The 22746-nt window shown below is 37.7% G+C and overlaps 1 protein-coding gene across 1 annotated transcript in view; it reads left to right on the plus strand.

Moving 5' to 3' along the window:
- Positions 1-1244: 1244 nt before the first annotated feature.
- Positions 1245-22746, plus strand: part of ZFHX4 (zinc finger homeobox 4) — a 178551-nt gene continuing 157049 nt past the window's right edge. Inside the window, 1 exon segment of the mRNA XM_002922903.4 lies at positions 1245-1630. The gene's annotated coding sequence lies outside the window, so the exon portion shown is untranslated.

Below are 22746 nucleotides of genomic sequence, written 5' to 3' on the forward strand. Positions count from 1 at the left end.
CTAGTTTTAGTTAATTATCTTTTAATGAAAGTGTCACTCATATTCACATCTGTAATATTGGAAAGAGATAATTAGATTTTCAAATGAGAATCAGCCACCTTAAATTTTGTACCAGAAAATACCAAGTATATTTCATTCTAATGAGATCTGTAGTGGGGTTTTAAAATTCATCATAATGTGCTTCAAGAAAGATAATTCAACAGACTTGCAAGATGAAAGGGTTTTTTTTCCCCCTAAGTCTTCTTAAAGCTATTACATTGAACTTATGCAATTCTGATAAAATATTCAAAACTATTACATAAAGGCTAGGACCATATCCCCACTATCACCCTTGCACCCATCACTTATTCTCATTTGAAAGTTTACTTTGACTCAACTAACCACTTGCATCTACCATGCCTTGGGTTTTCTCTTCTGTGTGTGCAAGCGAAAGATACGTGTTTGAATAGGTGCCTATGGATCCAGAGTGTAATTCTTCCTTCGAAATAGGCTGGGCCTAGCAGTGTTTGCACACTGCCAGGCACCCTTTATTTACATACATCTGCATATTTGCTCAGTCCCGCATTTCTCCATTAAAATGCGTTCTTGTACACAACAGAATAAATTAGGTAGAGAAAAACTCCTCATTACTCTAACTTATATTTCTCCTTAAAGCTCCCTAGTAAACAAGTCTCTGGTCCGATAATAATTACTTTGCTTCATTAAAATTAAAAAAAATTCGACGGGTTAAAGGGCATTGCTTTGCCGGTATTTATGTTTTATTTTCTCTCCCTTTTTGCTGAGAGAGGGGGAGAAAGAGGGAGAGAGAGGGGGAGAGAGAGAGAGAGAGAGACTGTGTGTGTGTGTGTGGTATTTATGTTTTATTTTCTCTCCCTTTTTGCTGAGAGAGGGGGAGAAAGAGGGAGAGAGAGGGGGAGAGAGAGAGAGAGAGAGACTCTGTGTGTGTGTGTGTGTGTGTGTGTGTGTCTAATGAAGTTTGGGACTCGCGCGCTCAGGGGCGCGTGGGGTGCGAGCCCCGGAGATCCCCATCTCCTGCCCTCTCCGCGGTCGCAGCGTCCCGGGCTCCCGCCGCAGCGCTCCGAGCCTTGCAAGCCGCGAGGCTCCCGGGCTGCTCCGAGTCCGGGCTGCGCGTCATTTGCAGTCTGGGGAATGTTGATCACCTCACTAATTACACCTCTCTCTCCCCCCTCTCCCTCTCCCTCTCCCTCACTCTCCTCTCTCATTCCCAGAGTGCATATCGGGAATAGACACACAAAGACATGCGCACTCAACTTAATCAGCCATTTTTTTAAACAGGGCTAAAACGATAATAATTAGCAGAATAAAGACATATCGGATTTTCATTTCCTTTCCTCCTTTTCCCAACCCCTTCACAACCAAACAGCGAGACCGCGGTCGGCACATGCTTTAACTCCTCCCGGACCCCCGAGGACCGCTCCATGCCCCCCACTTTCTGCTTCAGCGTTTTAATTTTCACCCAATAAAGTTCGAGGATTATTTTTTTATTTTTTTTAATTTTTTTTTTTTAATGAACCCTCTCGTTTTACTTGGATGTGATCAGCTGTAAGTAAAATAAAAGCAAAACAAAAAAGAGGCGAAGATCGAGTAGGAACTGCAGGGGAAATGGAAAGTAAGTTTTTTCTTTAACTTTTATTGAGTAGTTTGTGTTAAATTTAGGTCGAGTATCGATTATCTTTCCAGCCTGATCTTGCACAATCTTTGATATTTCGCTCCCTCTCTCTCCCTCTCCTCCTCTCTCCCTCTCTGCCCCTAGCTCGCTCGCTCTTGCTCGCTCTCGCACACATCCCCTCATCCCGACCATCTCTTCCGCTCTGCCCCCCTTTTCTCTCTCTTTCCCCCTTTTTTGGCTCAAGGATTTGCTCCGCTGAAAGAGGGAGGGGGCATTGAGGGACCTGATTTTCCACTTTCTTGGGGGGGGGCTGCGTTTTTGGGGATTTAACTTTTGGATTAAGTGGCGGATCATCCACATTTGGCCGAACAGTTTTCTCTCCTTTTTCCTGTCTTTTCGGGTTCTGTCTCCACCGCGAGCCTGTGGCTTTCTCGCGGCGCGGGGAAGCTGTCAGCTCCGCAGCGGCGCGCACTGCCAGGGGTCCTCGGTCGCCCCGCGCCCCCATACCCCGGTCGGGATGACCCTTTCTCCGCACTCATCCTCGGAAAGTTTGGACGTTGGTTGGTGGGGCTTGAAGCCCCTCTCTCCCTGTTTTACACCCCCTGCCCCCGTTATTCAGCCTCGTTTTTCTTCCTCCTCTTACCACCCCCACCCTTTCCTCTCTCAAGTTCGCCGAAGGGCGCTTAGTGCGCGGGACTGGTGGAGGACGGGAGATTCGTACGCCTTGGGCAGGGGGTTCCGAGAGGCCCGGGCACGAGACGGGGCTGGGGTTGCAGGTAGACACCCGCCGGCTGGAGCGGGCGGCGGGCACAGCCGAGGGCTGCTCCCGGCGGCGCGGGCGGCGCGGACTCGGGTGCTGGCGAACGGAAGGCAGGTCCGTTAGGAGGCGGGAACGCCGGGCCTCTGGGCCAGGGACCCGGGAGGCGGCAGCAGCTCTTGCCAGGCGGTTTCGCTGCCGGGTGTGTGTTAGACTAGAGGATAGATGCCAGCGGCTCGGGGTCAAGAATCTTTCCTTTCCTTTTGGCAAAGGGCAAAGGTGTGTGTGTGTGTGTGTGTGTGTGTGTGTGTGTGTGTNNTGTGTGTGTGTGTATTGGGGGGGGGGGCTGTGGCCGGCTGTGAGAACTGATTTATTCCCTGCCCCCCCCCCAAAGAGGTTCCATGTCTACAAACGAACTTCACCTTCTTCGCCTCTCTCCGCATCAAGTGCGCCTTCCGGCCGGGAGCAGCTAAGGGAAGAGGGGCTGGAATGCGTCGGGTCTCGCCTTCCTTCTACTTCTGTTTCACTCCCTCCTCCCCCCATTCTGTCTGCTCTTTTCTATCAGAAAATAATAATAATAATAAAATTTGTCATGGAATTGTATAAAGTTTCTCTACCGATGCCCAAGTTACTGAGGGTTCCCCATCCTGGCCCCCTTCCCCCACAGAAGAGGGTGCACTGGTTTGTATTTCTTTTGTTACCTGTGGTCCGGGCGGGGGGCTCCTTTCGCGGCTCGGGCTGGGGTGGCCCAGAGAGGAGGCTCCAGTGGACGCCTTTGGCCGCGACTCCTCACTTCCGCGCGGTTCTGGTGAGATCTTAGCTACCGTTCGGTAAGACACCCTCCTTGTAGGTACCAAAGGTTCAGATCGCAAACACGGACCCCCCCCCACCCCGACCCCTACACACATACATACACACACTCAACACGTACTCACAGACACACACACATTCTCCCTACTCCCCCCCACCTCCAGCCCCCACCTTGCCTTTCCCCTCCCCCCTTCCAAAAAAAGCACATACACAACAACAACAACCCCCCCAAACCAAACAAAAACCCAAAGGCAAGTTCACTGGCGGAAGATGGTGGATTGACACTGACTCAGACAGAGGCAGGTTCACCAGGAAATCTGGCGGTCCCGATTTCTGACAGTTGCATTTCCTCTCCTTGAGTCCTTACCCCCCCTTTTTTAATAACTCTGTTCCATGTTTAATCAAGGATCATGTAGATGGCAAAAGGAGAGACAGAGAGAGAGGGGAGAGAGGAGAGAGGGAGAGAGAGAGAGAGAGAGAGAGGAGAGAGAGACAAGAGACAGAAGGAGGGTTCTTTTTTTTTTTTTTTTTTTATTGTGTTCTCCTGGATTTTCAGTGGCTTGATCCCTATAAACGTGGAGTGGTTAAAGCTCATATGTAGTATTATATTTTTAGTTGGGTGGATGGATGGAAGAGTCAGGGAGAGGCTGCGGCTGCCGCTGCCTTTTCGGGTGTTGCTTAGATTAAGGCTGAGACTTGGCTGCGATTGGGACGCGACAGTGACACGGGCATCGATCGCTTCCATTGAGAGCAATGCAAAAACACAGCCCGGGTATGTAACACTCTCGGTGCCATCAACATTTGTTTTACTTTATATTTACTGGCAAAACTGACAGAGCAAGCTCAGACTTTCTTTCTTTCTTTCTTTCCCTCTTTTCTCTTTTCTAACTGAAGAATTAAAAACAATTGTGTATAGAAGTTATTGGAAATGATTGTTTAAATACAAGAGAAAGGAGATATTCGGAATTATTTCACTACCTCTGTGACTGATTGTGTTTTAGAGTTTTTCTTCGCCACAGAGGAGCATATTATAGAAAATGAAGGTTTTCTTTTTTCCTTCCTCTTCTTAAAAAAAAAAAATCCTTAAGGGAATATTTGATAGTTTTCAATGTTTGCGGTTTCAATCAGCAGGAAGGCACACAAAAATAAAAGATGGCTAGCCAGCTGTTTTAACCTCTTGCACCTGGCTTCAGTGTGGGGATCATAAGGTTTATATAGTTTTTTTTAATGGTTTTAATATTTATGGCATAAAGTGGGGAGAGAGCATCACTGTGTATTTATTCAATAGCTGGTTGCTTTTGGATTTTAAAAAAGTAAACTCATATTTAAGTGTTTTCATTTTTATGGCAATGAAGATAGAGCCAATGAAATATGGGGGAAATACCATAAATCTGAAAAGTGAAATGTACCTAAGGAACAAAGAAAGGTCAGGTAAACCAGCTGTGTAAGTCAAAGCAATAGCACCAACTGTGGGGTTAGGACAGGGAGAGTGGGCTGTGAGTCTAGGAAGTGAAAGTTGCCACTAAAAGTTAAAAATGAAGGAAACATGTTCAGCTCTATTGTAATCTTTCGCAGTTTTTAGCAGATAAGCCCAAATCTGTCCATTAATTTTGAGCTAGTTGGATTATTTTTAAAGATGCTGCACCAGCAAAGGAAAGCATAAAGGATGCTGAGAAAATCGCTGTTTAATATTGCTGAATTTACTGCTTTCATTCTGACCATGAGCCTAAATTTACACAATGAAATTTGATTATCTCTAATAACAATATTAGATCCTCCACTGGATGGATGAGAATTGAGGTGGTTTTGTTGATTGCAAGGGTTTAATGTTGCATTTCAGAATCTGATGTGGTTTGGCCTCCCTTCCATTAACTGGAAAACCCCTGAGGTTTTACAATTATTTCTTAAAGATAATACATTTAAGATTGCATTGGTAGGCTGAAGAAAAGTCATAAAGGCAAGAAGGGAAGCCCTTAATAACTCTTGAGATTCAGACATGTTCAGCAGTTAGATTGGCTCTGACTTCACCAAGGGTCGACAATGTGTCATTTCCACGAAGCCAAATTGCCCTCTGCCTATATGATATTAATGTGCAAATCAATATTTCAGGGATTAAATTTCCCTTCTTCATTTTTTATGGTTTCTACCTCAATAAGTCTCAAGTCTATTAGAAGAGGCTGGATGATTTAAAATCTTTCACTGCAGAATGGCTTGTCGTAGTCTTGTTCCACAGACCATTTTAGGATTTTCATTCTAAAGACTCAGGGCATCCTAAAGAAGTTGTGAGGTAGTATAGAGGCGTGCTCAATAGCATAAAGCCCTTGTTCGATTAAGAGCTAAGGGGTATTGGAAATATAATATATATGTTTATGCAATATAAACACACACACATTCTGCTGCTTTAAAAATATTATGTTAATCACCTATTGATTTATTTCAAAATCAATTGAAGTTCCTTTCTTATTAGTGATTTGTTCAGCATTCTTGAGGACTGTGTTAATTTCCTTAAAGAGTATGCATGAATTGGCTTGGTGTGAAAGTATTTGGGAGGGCTTTTCATTTAGCAATATTTTCCTAAGAAATATTTCTAGAAACCATTGTTTGTAAGAGTAATAATCAAGTGTTGTCATCTGCATACGTTGTTGTCATAGCTATCATTGCATTTCGTAGCTGAATGATTTAGCTGATATCTGTTACAGGAGGCCTTCTCCAATTCATTTTACATTTATTTCTAGTACTTAGTAGGCACAATGTTTCTTTTAACCCTCTTGGAGAAACACACTTGTAAAAGAAATATGTGATTTGATTGGGAATAATACAAAGCAGAAATTTGGGAGGTCAAAATAAAAGATTGTGACTTTATCACATAATCTTGGGAAGGCCTACTGTCTATCATTTGGTGGTGGTTTATAGTCTAAAACCATCTGGACCAAGTTCCGCACAGCTGCACGAATTTCATATGTGATAGAACATTTTTTCCATTCAGTGTGAAATGTTCCTTCCTAAAAAACGTACACCAGACTCGCTTAATTTAGTCTGTTAAAAGAAATGCACATGAAAAAGGACAAAAGGCTCTTTAATCTCTGCAAGCTGTTTGTTTTTCTTCAAGATTCCTGTCTGTTTGGGTTTGAAAAGTCATGTTTATTGAGGGGATGATTCTGAGGTGTGACATTAAAATAATATATGATTTTTGGACTGGTGGCCACGCTCCTGCTTAATTTGCAGAACTACTTTTTATGCCTGTCAAAACAGAGAGTTAATCTATCCTTATTTACAATTAATCTCAATAAAATTAATCTTAACTATGCTTTATTCAGTGGCTTAAAATATCTAATTATATTCAATTAACTGCTGTCATAGTAATTAACATTGCTTAATTGCCTCTGCATATATTTATGTAAAGCTCATTAGGTGCTGATGCTCCCTTTTCCTTTTCTACTTGCTATTTTTGCTGTTGTCGAACCATTTTCATCTCCCAAGGTCCCACAATGTCAGTGAAAGCAAATTCTTAACATTTTCTTGAAATGAATGTTATTGCTTTTCTATGAGAAGATATTCGTTATAAGTCTTTAAAGACTAATCCACACACGCCCTCCCTGCCCACCCTTTCCCCTCATCCCTGGTCCCTACCACACTCAGAAAATATTTTCTGTCATTGTTGCTAGAAATATGAGAAGCCAGGTTAAGCTTTGTGTTTATAAATGAGGAGCCTTTCTGTGTCTGCCTAGGGGCTGTACCCACAGGCAGAGTTTTTATCCTCTAAGACCATTCTAAGGGTTAAAGACTTGGCCAAGGTTCAAACTGAAAAGCGCCCAGGGAAAGTGCATGTGAATATGTACAAGTTTCATGTAATTAGTGCTTAATTATATTAACATATGCAAATTGTCAACTTAGGAGCTCGTTGAGCTGGCAAAGATCAGCTAGGCACAATTGCTGTATTGTTCTGAAACAATAATGGATTTCAAGTTGGATTGTGGAAACACATAACTAGCTATCTAATTTAACTCATACCACGGTGAAATTTCATTAGTCTCCATGGAGACTGGTTTAATTGTGCTGACTAATGTTCTGGGCTGCAGAATGTCCTAAAAAGAAAGCGTTGTTTGCCTAATCCACCTTACAATGACACTTGTTTGTACATGTTTCCCTTGTGTGAGAATTTGCATATGCAAATAAATAGTTTCTCTGCCCCATTTGTCATGGCTGTTCATTACCCATGAAGAGGACATTGTTACTAGGCTGTTACTGAGTCTCCCAAGACAGGATAGTGTCAACCAGTCCAACTACATTCTTTCATAATTTGTTTCTGATTAATAGACCAGAGTGAGTCTCAGTCTCTTTGGGCATCTGCAAAGGGAAGGTCAGTTCTATCACAGAAAAGAGTTTCTGCAGTTTACTGGGGGACTTTTTCTTCTTATGATCATTCTCCTTTTTCCATTCATTGGTTAACACCATCATATTTAAAATAATGTATTCTTGTTCTAAGAATGCCTCTACTAATAATCTCTAGTTTCCTAAAGCAAAAAGATAGGAAAAGAAAGGAGATTCTGTTATTGGAATATTAATCCTGTTTTTGACAGAAAGGTAAACTGATATAATTGCTTTTCAGTTAAAGGAATGGGGGTTTATACAAGTGTGAAAGCATCGGAAAAGGATTAGCATTTTTTTGCATAATGAAAAGCTCTGTTGAATAGGTTTCTGAATGGCTGACTGAATGACTAAGATGAAAGGAAGATGAAAATGCAGGCCCCTCTTTCTTTATGCCTATGCTCTGCTCTCTCTAAAGTTATGTTTGTCCAAGACTTGAGAAAACAAGCAGGGGCTCAGATTTCAGCAACTTATAAGATGCCCTGAGTTTTCACCATCACTGGGAAGTAATATGTATGACAATAGTGCAGCTAGAGGGTGATAAACAGAGGCTCCTATGCAGAAGAGTTTTCAGAAACATGCTAGACTACCCAAATATTGACTATTGGGTATCGAGAATTCCCAGCACTTTGCTGTCAAAAACGGTTATTTCAGAGGAGGCCAAGAGTATGGTGTGGATATTTAATTTAGTTAACGATGGAATATATGGTGTTCCCCCACCCCCTCCCCTATAGGCTATAAATAGTTGTCTCAGTTGGTAGAACACTTCATTTGGGAAAGAGTTGTGTATCCTGACTTTTGGCATTGTTAAGTGTGCTAAGTGGCCCATCAGCTTTTCTGGTTGGGAGGGGTTAGTAGAAGAGGACACAGAGTTATTTTCCTAGAATTTCATTCATCTTCATGTTGCTTTGTAGGTATATTGTGCATTTCATTTCACGATAAGTCTTTTAAAAAGTGTCTGAGTATTGTATGTTCATTTTTGCAGACATTGGCAGTAAGGTTTTCTCTTGTCACTAGTTAGAGCTGTAACTGGTTATCAGTTGACATCATGGTCAGGGCTCTTAATGATGTTTCTTCAACCATAATTAGGGCAGTTAAAATACCATAAGTGTTAAGACACTTCCAAAGGTGGGAATGGATTCTTTTGTACACATGTAAATTAAACGCAGTGTGGATAATTATTTATATGTATACATTTTAAACAATCTCTTTCCGGTTTGGGGACAGAACAGATGAGGCATTGAAGGCTGCCCCAGAGCAGGATTCAAAGATTCCACCAGATATTAACCTAACTTGTTTTGTTCCTAGAGTGTAGAACTTCTGTTTGCCTCATCACTTTCGCAGTTCAGTTGCTGAGGTACTATTAAGAATGTTACATGGAAACTTGGGAAATCAGAAGTGTTTTCACATAAATTAAAGTATAAGGGTTGCCCCTTGAGTACAGAATATTGTAAAGGAAAAGTGTTTGATCTTTGTTATATAAAGTCACCAAAATTCTTTACTGGAGTCCTTTTAAAAATTTGTCAAGAAATTCTGGATTGTTTCAGAAACTTTTATGGTTAACTTTATGATATGCTTGCAAAAAGTCTTAAAAGAACAAAAAAAAATCCACATGGAGGCGATTTTACATGCAGAAGGGCTTATTAAGGTATTTCCATAAGAAAAATGTGTTAATTTAAAAAATAAATTCATTTATATTTTAAGACATTGTTAACCAAGCACCATGTGTTGTAACTGGCAGCTTTCCAGCCACCATGGAAGTGGATCACACATGGGTTAATAGTAGCTTATGTGATGTCTGCATTCTTAGGAAATGGGCAAAAGCCCAGGGTATTCTGATATCAAGATTTTAGGAATCAGACAGAAAGCAGAATATATGTTTATATGTGAACAGATGGACACATGTGAGAACTAAAAGTGCACAATTTCTCTTGGCACTTGTTTTAGTTATCCCTGATGATATAACCAAGATCTCAGTGCACTCGCAGTCTTTGATGGCTAAGGACGAAATGGTCTTTTAATGAGGGCTCAATGGCATTATTTTCTTGCATAAGGATTGTGCCCCTGTGATCTTACTGGATTTGATGTTCTGTTAATTCCCTAGTTTCAGAGGTTCACAAGTTGCCTTGAAAGTTTGATATGGTTTCACGTTTGACATACAATCCTTAGTCCAGGGATGGCTGCTGTCCACTCCCCTACTCTCAAAGGTTTGTGAGTGAAATAAAATATTTGCCATTTTCAGCCATTTTCGAATGTATGCCCACAACTTAAAAATTGCTTTAACACTTAAGTCCTATTTGGCAAGCAACCTATCTCTGATATAATTAACCACTTTAACATTCTAGAGATTGAAAAAATAAACAAAGAACATTTAAGAATTTGGGCGGCTTGACTTGGTTAATATGTCATAATGCCCTGATGGTCCAAGACAAGTCCTGAGTAGGTGTGTTTTAGTCATTCAGGTCAGGAGTTCACACACTAACATCATGGATTTAGAAGATTGGTCATTTCTTATGTTTGCTTGTCCTGGGGATACGACAGTGCACAGTTGATAATTTCTGAATGGTACCCACTATAGCACATACCTCTGAAGACAAAGTTTATAGATTCCATTGTGTTCTAGCTATAAAAACAGAAAGCGTTCTGCAAGTATTTACTCAGATCTAAATCATTTTAACCAGGGAAAATCGACTTTTGGGTTAAAATATGCATTTTATAACTGTCCATAAAATTATTTTCCTTCACCATAAAGAAGAAAGGAAATCCATAGCTTTAACAATAGTTAAAATACAAAAACATATGAGCTGGTGTGTACCACTGGTTGTACTGTTAAAAACAAAACAAAACAAACAAAACTTTGTAATAGGGAAGTTTATGGAAAATCTTAAAATTCATCTGCTTGGAAGAGTAAATTGAAGAAGCCCAATCATTACCCCAAGTACCTTAATTAAACCTGAAAGGTTTTATTAATGTGGATTCTCTAAAATACAGTTCTTAGTACTTTTTTCCATACAGTTAGGAATAGTGCAAGTAATACTTTAATTTTCTGAGCCCACTCCTTAATTGAGAATGAGTTGAGTGTATACAAACTAGGAGTGTGTATAAAGACACATATACACACACCGACCCCTCTTTCCTCTTTGGATGTATTCATAGGAGTAGCCTGTGAAATTGTCCCTCTGTAGACTAAATTCCTTTCATTTTCTAAGAACTGGCCAACATGATCACAACAGAAAAGAGCAGGTAGGTTTGTAAGGCAAACTATCAACATGCTAAAGTCTGAGAATATCCTAGAGTTAATTCAGTTCGGCGGGCTTATTGTAAAATATGAGATACTGAATTCAGGAGAAGGAACCATTGAGTTACCGAGCAAGTAGGGAAAATGTCAGGACAAAACTCAGATATCCCAACTCTAGGACCAATGGTCACACAGCTATATTGGCTGCTTGGAAAAGGGTTTGTTATGTAACTGAGTGTGGTGGTGTTGAAATAGAGAAGAAAAGAAAAATGTTGGTAATCCAACAGTGATTCTGTTTCTTCTGAGAGATGAGTTCTCTGCCACAAAAAGGAAACAAGTACAGTCTGAATGGCATCTTATCACTGTGACTGTATACATACATTTGGGTTAATTAGGAGGTCAGACTAGGTGCAATGAATGGTCAAGAAGAGTTGATGATGCATAAAAGTACCAATGATCTCAGTGAGTTAAAATGTATTCTTAATAGTCATGAACATGATGTTATGAAGTAAGATTTCTATTCTAATAGGGAAAGCAAATGAAGACAATGTTGTGATGTTGTAAAGGTAGCATAGTGCACAGAAAGAATGACACGGTAAAAAACAGACATTCTTTTGATTCTGTTTACTTTGGATTCCTTTTTATTTATCATTATCATCATCATCATCATTATTGTTTTGCATTCAAAGACAGGAACAGAAATTTACTGCCTCCCAAATTCTCCGAGAAGTTCTTATATCCGAAATAGAAAGATTCCGTATGATGTTTCTAATTCAAGTATGTGAATCTTGACTGCATTTTTAAGTGCTTAGATTCCTTTTTAAATGAGTTTATTTTAACTTAGACTTTAGATTTTTGAAAATCTCCTCCATTTTTGACAACTCAGTGACCAGTAGAAATTGTGTTAGAGCTATCAGACAACCTGAGTTAAATTCTTGTTATGGATGACCTTATTCAAATGATGTAATCTTTGTAAGCTTCAGTTTCCTCATTCGTATCTTAAAGTTGTTGTAAAGATTACATAACACTAAAGTGTTGTGAACATTAAAATAAGTAAATGTGACAGGGCCTGATACCCTGTGTTCCCTTTTTCTTTATTTTCAATAGCTGGTTTTAATGTAATGCTCAACTAAAGAGCATTTGATAAAGCAAGTCTACATAGCTCTTTTGAGTAAGGATGCCTGTCTCTCTTACAACAGAAACAGAAATTAGGAAACGGGTTTGCATAAAAGGTATATTCTTATCGACAGATACCTAGATGGCATCTATGTGTATAGCCCTCTACCTCATTATCTGCCACTCCATCATCATGAGTTGTTTGGTTTCGAGGGCTTTTAGATGTTTAATGCATTTCTGGGTCTTTTTCTAAGAAGCAAATTAGAACAGGAATAGTTTTTAAATAATTCAGACCTTGGTCTATCTACATGAACTCAAGATTCCAGACTGTCCATTATATGCAATCATAGAAGATACCACAACGCTTATTTAAGTCTTGTTGACCCGGCCTGTTTGAAAGCCTTAGAATTACAGGATTTCCCAAAACTGGGTTAGATGCCACAGAAATACCTTTCCAGATTTTTAGTATTATGATACTTTGATATGCAACCAAAGGAGTATGGATACTATTACGTGGCTCCCTGTTGATCAAGACTTATACCAACTTAGAGAAGAGATCCAGTTATTAATAATCCAGTATTACTGTACAACCTTTCAGTTTTCTTGAGGGATTTTATAGCCAACTTCTGAGACACCTTAGCTTATCTCTTGGAGGAGATCACAATCCTTTATCTTTTTATAGTAATGCATTATTCATTGGAGGAGTACCCAGGTTCAAAGATAAAATGCATGACAAAGGTTAATAAATTTATAATACAATTTTTGGACTATCTAGAAACAAAAATCTATTTCTATTACAGATTTTCTTTTTTAAAATTTGTAATAATTTCCCATTGTGATACATGTAAGATGCACATTTAAAATTACTGTTTGTATTTTTATGGGAAATATAAGTGTACTTGGATTGTAACTTCCCAGTTTTGAGTTTGATTTTTTTTGCTTAATATGTGTGGTTCATAATCTTTGTTAAAGTTTTCCTAAAAATTAACATGTGTGCCTTGCCTATGTTCTGGTCATTTATGAGTGATCCAGGACTTGACAATTCACTTGAAATACATTGAATAAAGAAAGAGTTTATTGAATACTGATAGGGTAATGATATATTTCACCAAAAGAAAAACAGTTAGCATCTTAACATTTTTAATGATGCTTATTTAAGTGTTTCTTCAAGAAAATTTCAGCCTCCATGAGGGCAGCAACCATATCTGTTTAATCACTGTATTGTAACACACATTACTGGCAAATCATCGGTGCTCAATAAAGTATCTATTAAATGAATGAAAAAATGAATAATAGTTAATTAGAATATAAATAGAAAAGTTCACTGTTCTACTGAAATCTGCCACTCTTCTTGAAATCTAGGTACTTTTCAGAAATATACAACCTTAAAAACGTCTGGGTTTGTCTTGGAGAACTCCATAGGGAAAACTATCTTCAGCACAATCTAAATGGGTTTTTATATTAGAACCATAGATTGCTGTAGTCAGAAGGGATATGGAATAATCATCTTGTTTAACCCATAAGGAAACTGAAGCTCAGAGAAATTCCCGGGAAATATCACGCAACTACAGAGCCTAGCTGATCAGATCTAATGTGTATGTACCCTTCAGCAAATTATTTAGCATTTTGCACCTTAGTTGGCCCATATCCAAAAATACTATAATATTAATATGAGAATAATTTCTGTAATGCTGGAATTTTTTTTATTTGTGGAATTTTTCCAAGCAAAGGATGATTTTTCAGTTGGTACAATTTCTATGATGACCACAGCGCAAGCTGACTGTTCTGGGATTGTAAAGTTAAGCTGCTCAAGATAGACAAGAATTGCTTGAAAGGTGAAAACTTGCAGGAAAAATGGGGTGGGTCATTTAGTTCTTGAAATGAAGCAGGGTGCAGATTAGGAATCATTATGGTTTGCCAGAAGTCACTGGTCATAGAAGCCTGTTTAAGTGCTCACTGTCAACAAGGAAATCATGGGCAGCACTTACAGTGGCTCACCTCTGATTTATTCATAAACCTCACAGGAGCACTTGGCTTTGTTCTTGCTCTAGTAAGGGGGACTGATGCCAATAAGAACAGGAATAAAGAGCTCCTTGCATGGTCCAAGAGTGAATAGCACTTTACCTCAAAGCCTGACCTTCTTTCCTAAGGTCTGTTATGCTACAGTTGACTCTGATTGGCTGTGTGTTCTCAGATGAAATGAGAGAAGAGGTTATAACAAGTATCTACTCTGTAAACTCCATAGTATACATAACAAGAACTATGTAACTGGAACTTGGGTTCTAACTTAAACTAAAGGGTTGTGATATTTATGCTAAATGGAAAGACTTCCTTTTCCCCTGTCCTTGGAAGCTTGAAAAGTTCCACATTTAATAATAGTTGGAAAATACTGCTTCCTTCTAATTGGAGAATGCAATGATCTTGGAGTAAAATGGGTTTTGACGATCCCTTTCCCCATTAAAATGAATTTAGAGAGATTTAATAATATAGGAAATTAAGGGTTCAAGAATAAAATATGTACTATACTGGGATCAAAACAAAACAAAACAAAAAATGGGCTTGCTGATTGATGAGGCCATATTTATCTGAGAAGCTTTATTTGGGCCACTTCACAAATTACACTCTGCTCCAGCCGCCCATGTTGAGGAGAAGGGACCTTTAAGAGACAGTCATCTGGCTGGTTTGCACTGGGCCAGAGGTCGAATAGAGTTACTTAAATCCCCAGAGCAACATTTAGTTAATGCTAGTCTTTTTTTCCCCCCTGATCCTGTCTACTTTGGCTTCCCTTTTCTCCTTTTGATGAAGTTGGTCTCTCACTACTAAAAGTGCATATATTTACACAAAAATTTCCTCAGATTTTCACAACACATTAACCCAGAAGAGCCATATTAGGAGATGGTGATGAGAGTTAATGATATATCTTTAGATAAAGCCATCCTCCCATGCAATCACATCAGAGTCATCAGCTCATTTGTCATGGCTGAAGTGAAAATGTCAGGACCAATGAGTGTATGAGTGCTGAAGGGGGCGAAAGGGCTTTTGGAGAGAGACATTTTTGTGCTGGGAGTCAGCCATGGCTTAGATTTAGCTCCAGGGAAATATTGGGATTAGCCAGCACTGTGTACAAATCCTTAGCATAACAGAATTAGTTGGAAAGATGGAGAGGTGGGGTCATGAGGATGGGTGTATTTCTAGAGTTATGCTCAAGCATGCTGCAGAAACTATGGAAACTATGGCCAGAAAACTATGGAAAAGAATGAGGTGACTTATTAAAATTTTTGTAAGGGATGTGTTATATGCGGGCCCATTGATTTAAGAAAGATTGAAGCCATAGATATGAATGGCATCAAAGGAAGACCTGCAAAAATATACTAAATATGTATTTTTGTTTTAGATTTGGCTGCATTAAAAAAAATAGATCTAATGTCCAAAAGCTTTTGGGGGAGATAATAATTGAGTACACAAAGGTAAGATTCAGGTATAAAGTACTTTTGATAGTATTTTAGAGTGGAAGTTAATACTTAATTTAAATAACAATAATGATAGTGAAATACTTGTTGCATTGTTGAATTTACACAAGACTAAGAAGCTAAACTTTCTTTACACAGACTTCATGCTGAAACTTTAATTGAAAAGTAACTTATTTTCTTTAGCTACAGAAGTTCTTATCTTTGATAGACCAATAGTAGCAGATTTATTTCATTTTGAAGCCAGTGAACTGTTCTCTTTCAGATAATGTACCCATACAACCTTTTCTTGTTTAATTCTATTGATTTACAGTGTTAAAGTGAAATAATCTGATACCTGTTTCCTGCCCTTTGAGTATTTGTCGTCAAAGAAGCTGATTAGTTTTTTCCCCCAGCTCTTTAGCTGTTTTAAATGTATAATTATCATTGCATGTCATTTGATAGCTGCACTAATTGCTGCCAACTATTGTCTGTTTGCACTTAATGCTGAAACCTGATCAACATCCTGCTTTGGTTGATGTTTGGTGGTAAACTTTAATTAACTCTTATTGCATTGAAGAAGAGTTCAGGCTTGGTGCTAACTAATCATTTACCTTCATTATGTCCTGACAGCTCCACTTGTTCTTGGTCCTAATAGATACACCAGTCAGTAAATAAACCTGCAAACCTCATGCCTTGTAGTTGCTCCACATTGGTATTTCGCTACTTAAAGTATAAGATAATTGGGCCCAGATAATTATTTAGTTAGTTTAGTATCTCTAGTTCAGCAGACACTAATCTTAATTGCCTCTTTCATGCTGGACAATTTCATTTTAATAGAAACTGTAGATTTGAGATAACATTATTCCTTCAACATGGTTCCTATGAACATGCATCTTTTGAATCAATACAATTAAGCTTGTCTCCTGTTGGAATTCTTGTCATTATTTTTCCTGAAATACTTTTCCTGTAATGATATTGAAGTTAAAGTAATCAGGTTACCAGCAGATCATGTAAAATTCAACTCAAAATTGCTGGCTGCTTGATTTTAATTTGTCTGACATCAAGTTTGTTTGAAAAGGGATAATATGTGGGTAAACCAAGGAGCTTATAATTATGGTTGACGTTTGTTTGTTTATAATGAAATCTAATTAAAGTTCATACATTTAAAACACAAAAGTTAATTACTGAATTGCTCACTTCACTTATGGACAGCAGTCAAATTAACTTTCAGGCCAAACACACACACACACACACACACACACACACACACACACACACAAAGGGCTCTTCATAACAGAAATGAAATAATCAACTAATCTTAGTGATCAAATATAAATTTGCCAATATTTCATCCAGAAGAAAACTTGGCTTTCCACTTATGTTCTCTATTATGCTAGTCCTATGTGGTTTTTAATATAAAGTGATTTAAAATATTTACATGGGAAATAGAGATGTTTTTTGTAGACTCTAAGAGTATTGTATAATAAGAGGTACTTGGTAGTGATTTTAAAATTTGTTCATATAGCTTTCTTCATTACAACTGTTTTGAAATCGTGTGAACTCATTGAAATCATTGCTCAGGGAATAGGAATGTTTGCTGGAATACCTGACCTGTAATTAGCTTTATGAAGATAATGATGGTGGGTTTAGCCTGCAAAGAATGACATTTATCTTTTTTTTTAAAGTAAGAATGTACTCACCCTTTTACACTACTGCAACATTGGTTATGAGATCCTATTAGTGGGAATCATGAAATATGGGTAGTTATCCAACTCTTTTTTCTTTTAAGTATTTAATTATTGGTAGTTCAGCAATGGACTTTATATAATAGATAAAGAAGGAAAACTACATGTACATGTTAGAATATTGCCTTCACATTGTGTATGAGATAAATATGTGTGCAGAATGTTTTTCACTAGTCTGATAAATCTTTTTGAAGCCAAATATTCTATGGTTATATATACCTTTATGAAGCCAATTAGTTTTTTAAATGTTACGAGGTGACAAATCAAAATCATTATCAACTAAACACTCTTAGATTGTGTGTAAACCAGAGAGATTAGTCAATTAGATTTTAAAGGCTAGAAATACAAACATAAAAAACATGGCAAATATGATTAAAAATCTCTAAAAATGATTGATACAGTTCATGTTTTTCCAAGGAAAACTAAAGAGGTCCATGTTTAAGCTTTGTATTTAGAAGTGTTATTGACTTGAACTTTCAAATATAGTAGGGATTGAGGGAGAGGAGTCTGAGAAGGGAAAATGATTCTGTCCATTATTGAGATACTTTGCAAAATTAAGTGTAATTTATACAACCTTTTAGTATTTTCAGAAAGTATATTTATATGTATTTTAATATAATAGATGATTGATTTGTAGATTAGCATTTATTTAGGGAAGAAAATGAAAAGGATCATACAGTCATTTAACTCTAATCCTACTTTGCGTATTTGAGACAAAGGGAAGATGATTAATACTTAAGTATGGCTGAGTAACTGGCATTCAGATATACCTTTTTTCTTCTATAAAGAAAGGAAAAAACAACAACAACAACAGTATATTCTCTCAGTGTATTGGCAAACAACAGCTTTCTAGTAATGCTTTAGCTGATTAGGACATCCTTACCCTTTAATGAAGCAATCACTACAAAGCCCCAAGGTCAGCTGGAATACTAGCAAAACAGTATCAAAGAAAGAATCAGAAAGAGGCACTGAACATAATTACAGTTCATGTCCTTGTCTCACACCAATGCAAACTATTCATTTTCAATTAGAATGAATAAGAAAATTAGAAATCAACTAGATTGGTTAGAAGTACCAAAGTTTGTTTACAGAGGATAACTAAAGTATTGAGTCCATCTTGCTCACTGATTATGAAATTTTCCTGAAGCAAACAAATAAAATGAGTCATATAATAGTGTAATTTGGTTAAGGAGAGATTATTGATTTCTCTCTAAGGAAAGTCGCTGGAGTTTGATTAAAGTTGTGAAGAAAACTGAGTAAAATTCCTATTGCCCACAACCATGCAAATTAAGAACTGGCAAACTGTACCTTTTCTCATTAGTTCTCCAACACATATGCTTAATGATATGTAATTGTCACATCAAGTCCACATAGGGTTAGAGATGTGAGAGGGAATGAGAGAAAATGAGGGTGGGGAGAGAAGGAGAGGAAGAGAAAGAGAGAAGGGAGGGAGAAGACCACTAAGCATCAATCACAAGGGTCCTGTTTATAGAGTAGGAAACAAATCTGCATTGAATAGCTAATTTAGATTTTAATGAGGAAAATAAGGGGAAATAACTTAGTTGACTTGCACACTCATTTTTGTTTTTGTAAACTTTCCCTCTTTAAAAATGTGCTTATTTTAAATGCTTAATATATTTGGTTACATCCTTCTATTCAAACTTAATTACCTTCTCCCCTTTGTCGTGACATGGGTGGAAAGTTTTTGCCGTGTCAGGAGAGGTCGTCACACATTCTTTTGCAGTTCTCTTCATTAATTCCTTCTTGCAGAAGCATTTTCTCTCGTGCTGGGAAGGTAGAAGGGTGTAACAGAAGAGCCCTGAAACATCAGCAGGAAGCTCTAAGCTGGTTAATGCAGTATAATTGTCTGGACATAGACTGGTCTTTGTTTGTGTGGTTCACTCCGAATCAGCTGTAATTAACTCCAGAGTGTTTCCAGATTGCCAGCAAAGAAAAATTACAGCTTTTCTGTTTTAAATTGTAAAGCTCACAAACATTAACTATGCAGATTGCTTTTACTTTGATATATTTCTATCCTGCAAGAAAAAAAGAAGTTTATTTGGCTCCCCCCACCTCTAAAAATGTGCTTTTGTTAAGTTATTTGATTTAGTGTCTATTGGAACATAATGGCTCCTCAACAGTTGGATTTGAAACCTTTTTACTTAATATTTTCAATCCTTTGACATCCTTGTCCTGCCTTCCTTCTTGCTAACGTTTTTAATACGGCAATGGGAAAGAAGTTATGTCATCTTTTATGAAATACTAAACATATACTAAAATAAGCAAATTGTAGAGAAAGATGACTAAAGAAAACCACCAGCACCAACTTAAAAGACCGAGATCAAAGATGTATTCTGACGTAAATGGTGCTTCCACACAGGTACTTTACCTGTGTTTTGATATATCAAAAGAGAGACTATGAGAAAAGGGCAATTTCACTACCCTCTTCTCCTGGTCAGTACACCACACCCTTTTAAAAGCTTCTGTACAGTAGTTTGTAATTATGAATTCCAACATGGGTAAAAATGAGGTAGCTGTGTGAGCTAATACAGCCTAGTACACAAAAGATCTGTCAGCAACTGATGCAAAAAAAAAAAAAAAAAACTAGCCAAAAATCTTTTTTTTTTCTTTCTTCTGAATTTAACAATAAGGAATTTAAGCCTCAATGTGGCTTTAGCAACCAAAGAAAAGAAGCTCTTGGTGTCTGCATAATACCACTTTGATGGATTTTTTTCATCAGTTCTCTGTACGTGGCAACAAATAAACAAGTATAATTATACTTGTGAAGGTCTATTCATTGCTTTGTCAGGATTAGATATATGTGCCGTTTTCACACTGCGCCTCTCTTTTGTCTTTGCCTAACTCACTATGACATATTGATAGAGGATTTGGAATGGGGAAAAGGCCACAGCAGAGACAGTGATGACCTTTTGGAAACTTGATATAATTCAAGGATTTTTCTTTCTTTCTTTCTTTCTTCCTTTCTTTCTTTTTTTTTTTTCCTTTTTTTTTTTTTTTTTTGGGTTTTTAANAGGATTTGTAACTTGTTACCAAATTCTCTTGTAAGTGGACAACTTTTAACCCATTAAAATGGAGCAAATAAAGACTCAAAGTGCGAGGACGTTGGCTGAAGAGCAGAGGAGAATAAAAACAATAGGCTAAGGGGCGCACTGGTCTTCTTTCCCAGCACTTAGCAGAGTGGCTAACCTAGCATTCCTTTCCCATTATTCTGTCTTCTTGATCAGATCACGTTCTTTTTAATCATTTCACAAGCACTGTCTCACTGGACCGTAGAGGAGGCCTGGGACAATCTCAATTAAAAAAAAAAAAAAAGAGGTAAAACTGGCCTCTCTGATTTTGGGTTCTAATGGGAACTCTGCTTTCTGAATGCAAAGGAATTCTTCTATTGTTCAGAAAGCACCCCTTTCATTAGCCAGGCTCCTTGTAGGTGGGTTTGGTCATTTAGCAGAGCTGAGTTTAGGCAGCAGTGACTGCAAGACGAAAGCAAGGCAGAACTAGCAATAAAAGTTCTTTTTCTGCATATTGTCCATTAGTTCTGAAAAAGGGCTTTACATGATCAAAGTCACTGATCTTGTGAATTAGTGAGAATACCAAAAAATGTGTACACATATTCTAAGCAGACCGGCAGGTATGTATTGTTCTGAATTTAGCATTAAAATTATATTAGTTTTTCTCTTTGGGATTTCTTGAGGACTTTGGTGATTTTTAAAAAATAGAATGGTTGGCAGTAGAGAATAGAAATTGGTAAAAACTAAGAAGAAAACAACTTAAATGGTGAAGTAGTCTTTATTGTGAGTTTACTTGTTACGCAGTCATTTTGAAATTAATTCTGTGGTTTAAGTTAAATGGTTGTCTTTGTGGTCTTTTTACTGGGACTTATAAAACTTAAGTGTAAATTTCCTAAATGGGTCACATTGATAAAAGAAAGATCTTGTCTGACATCGATGACAAGGAAATCACTTAGCATCATATACAGGGTCACTGTGTATACTGATCTAAATAACTTTTTAACTGTACAAACTAAAGTGACTCCATCAAAATATACTGGTAAACATTGCCATGGTCAGAGTCAATAGCTACAAATTTTAAAAGTCAGTTAATCCATTATTAGCTGTATCAATCCAGATGGGTTTGCTATTGTTGCTTTTGGAATGAAATGTAAATTTGATCGTATAGAAGACTTATTATGTATTTGATTCAGTTTCTGATTAATGTGTAGCTTATTGAGAAGAAATTGATAGGCAATTTCCTGTAAAATTATGTGGGAATATTGTAACAAAATATATCCTACAGCTTTGACCTGTGATGGCTTCTTTAGTTTTCGTATTTTTTTCCACATAGCAGTAACATTACATTTTTGAAAGTTACTTCTAGCTCTATTAAGATAATAAAAAAAGATAGGATCTACTTCATATAAAGAAATATTGGGGTGATACATTGCAGAGTCCATTCGGTATCTGGCCAAAATTATTAACTACAGATTATATATAAGTCATTTGAGGTGTATTCAGCATGTGTGTAATAATTCTAGCAAGTGTTTCTGTGGGCTGAGAACTGTTGTAGGGGTATAGGTAAAACGGAATTAAAATGGTAATAAAAATAGCTTAGAAACTCTTTTACAAAGCTGTAAAGTTTTGGGGAACTTTTCTTACTTTTGTAATTGAGGTGAATCTCCTTCCACATATGAACCTGTTACCTGATGATAGGGGGGAAAACACCCTGGGTTTTGAAACTTTTCATTTTAATCTAGGATCATTAATTCTGTGTTATTTACCATCCTATTTCCACTCCAACTCTCTCTAGTCCCTTCCTGACTTCCTCATTTCAGTCTAGCAGGGGATTCTATTTTAGGCATTTTGCTGCCTTCAGTATGTATACACATTGTGCAGATTTGGTAACTGCAAAGGTAAACATTAATATTTGTGGACTAATTAGAAAATTATTAGGTTTTATGCTTTTGGTTATCAGATTATTTCAGTGGGTTTTAAAAGCTGCGTGCATGCCATGAGGATAATTAACCTGGAGCTCATCAATGATTAAAATTACACACTAAGCTTTGTGATGTTTGATTCGTGAGCAATTAGAGCATCATTTTAACCATTGCAGATACCAAAACGAATTTTGATTTCATTTTCCATCTATGTAGATCTTTTGATGTATTTTAAACTGATCACTTCCTCTCTGATTTAGTGGACAAGATTAAATTCGATTACAGTAAAGAGAGTATTAGGAAGTTATCCTTCGTACTTAATATGCCAGTGAACTTCAATGATGTCTTTCTTCTTTAAGAACTCTTAAAAAGGAATTTCTAAAACACATAGTAATATTGGTGAGCCCAGAATTTTGTTTTCTTCTTAGCTCTCTGCCACTGTGAAGTCTATGCAATAGAATATAGCAGGGTGAGGGGCATCCAGAGTGAGGCACTGCATGTCTCTCTTAAACAATATAATATGTGATGTAACAGAGCAATGTCAGCCTTTCTTATTTCAGAAATCACCAGCACATGTGAAAGTGTGGATGCTTTTAAATTAAGGGGCTAGTTGCCTTGAAGTTATGAGTCCCTTCAATTTTAAGATTTGAACGAAGGTTGCTTACCTGTTTCATAAAACCAA

This window comes from Ailuropoda melanoleuca, chromosome 9 (genome assembly GCF_002007445.2).
Source record: "Ailuropoda melanoleuca isolate Jingjing chromosome 9, ASM200744v2, whole genome shotgun sequence".
Taxonomy (NCBI): Eukaryota; Metazoa; Chordata; class Mammalia; order Carnivora; family Ursidae; genus Ailuropoda; species Ailuropoda melanoleuca.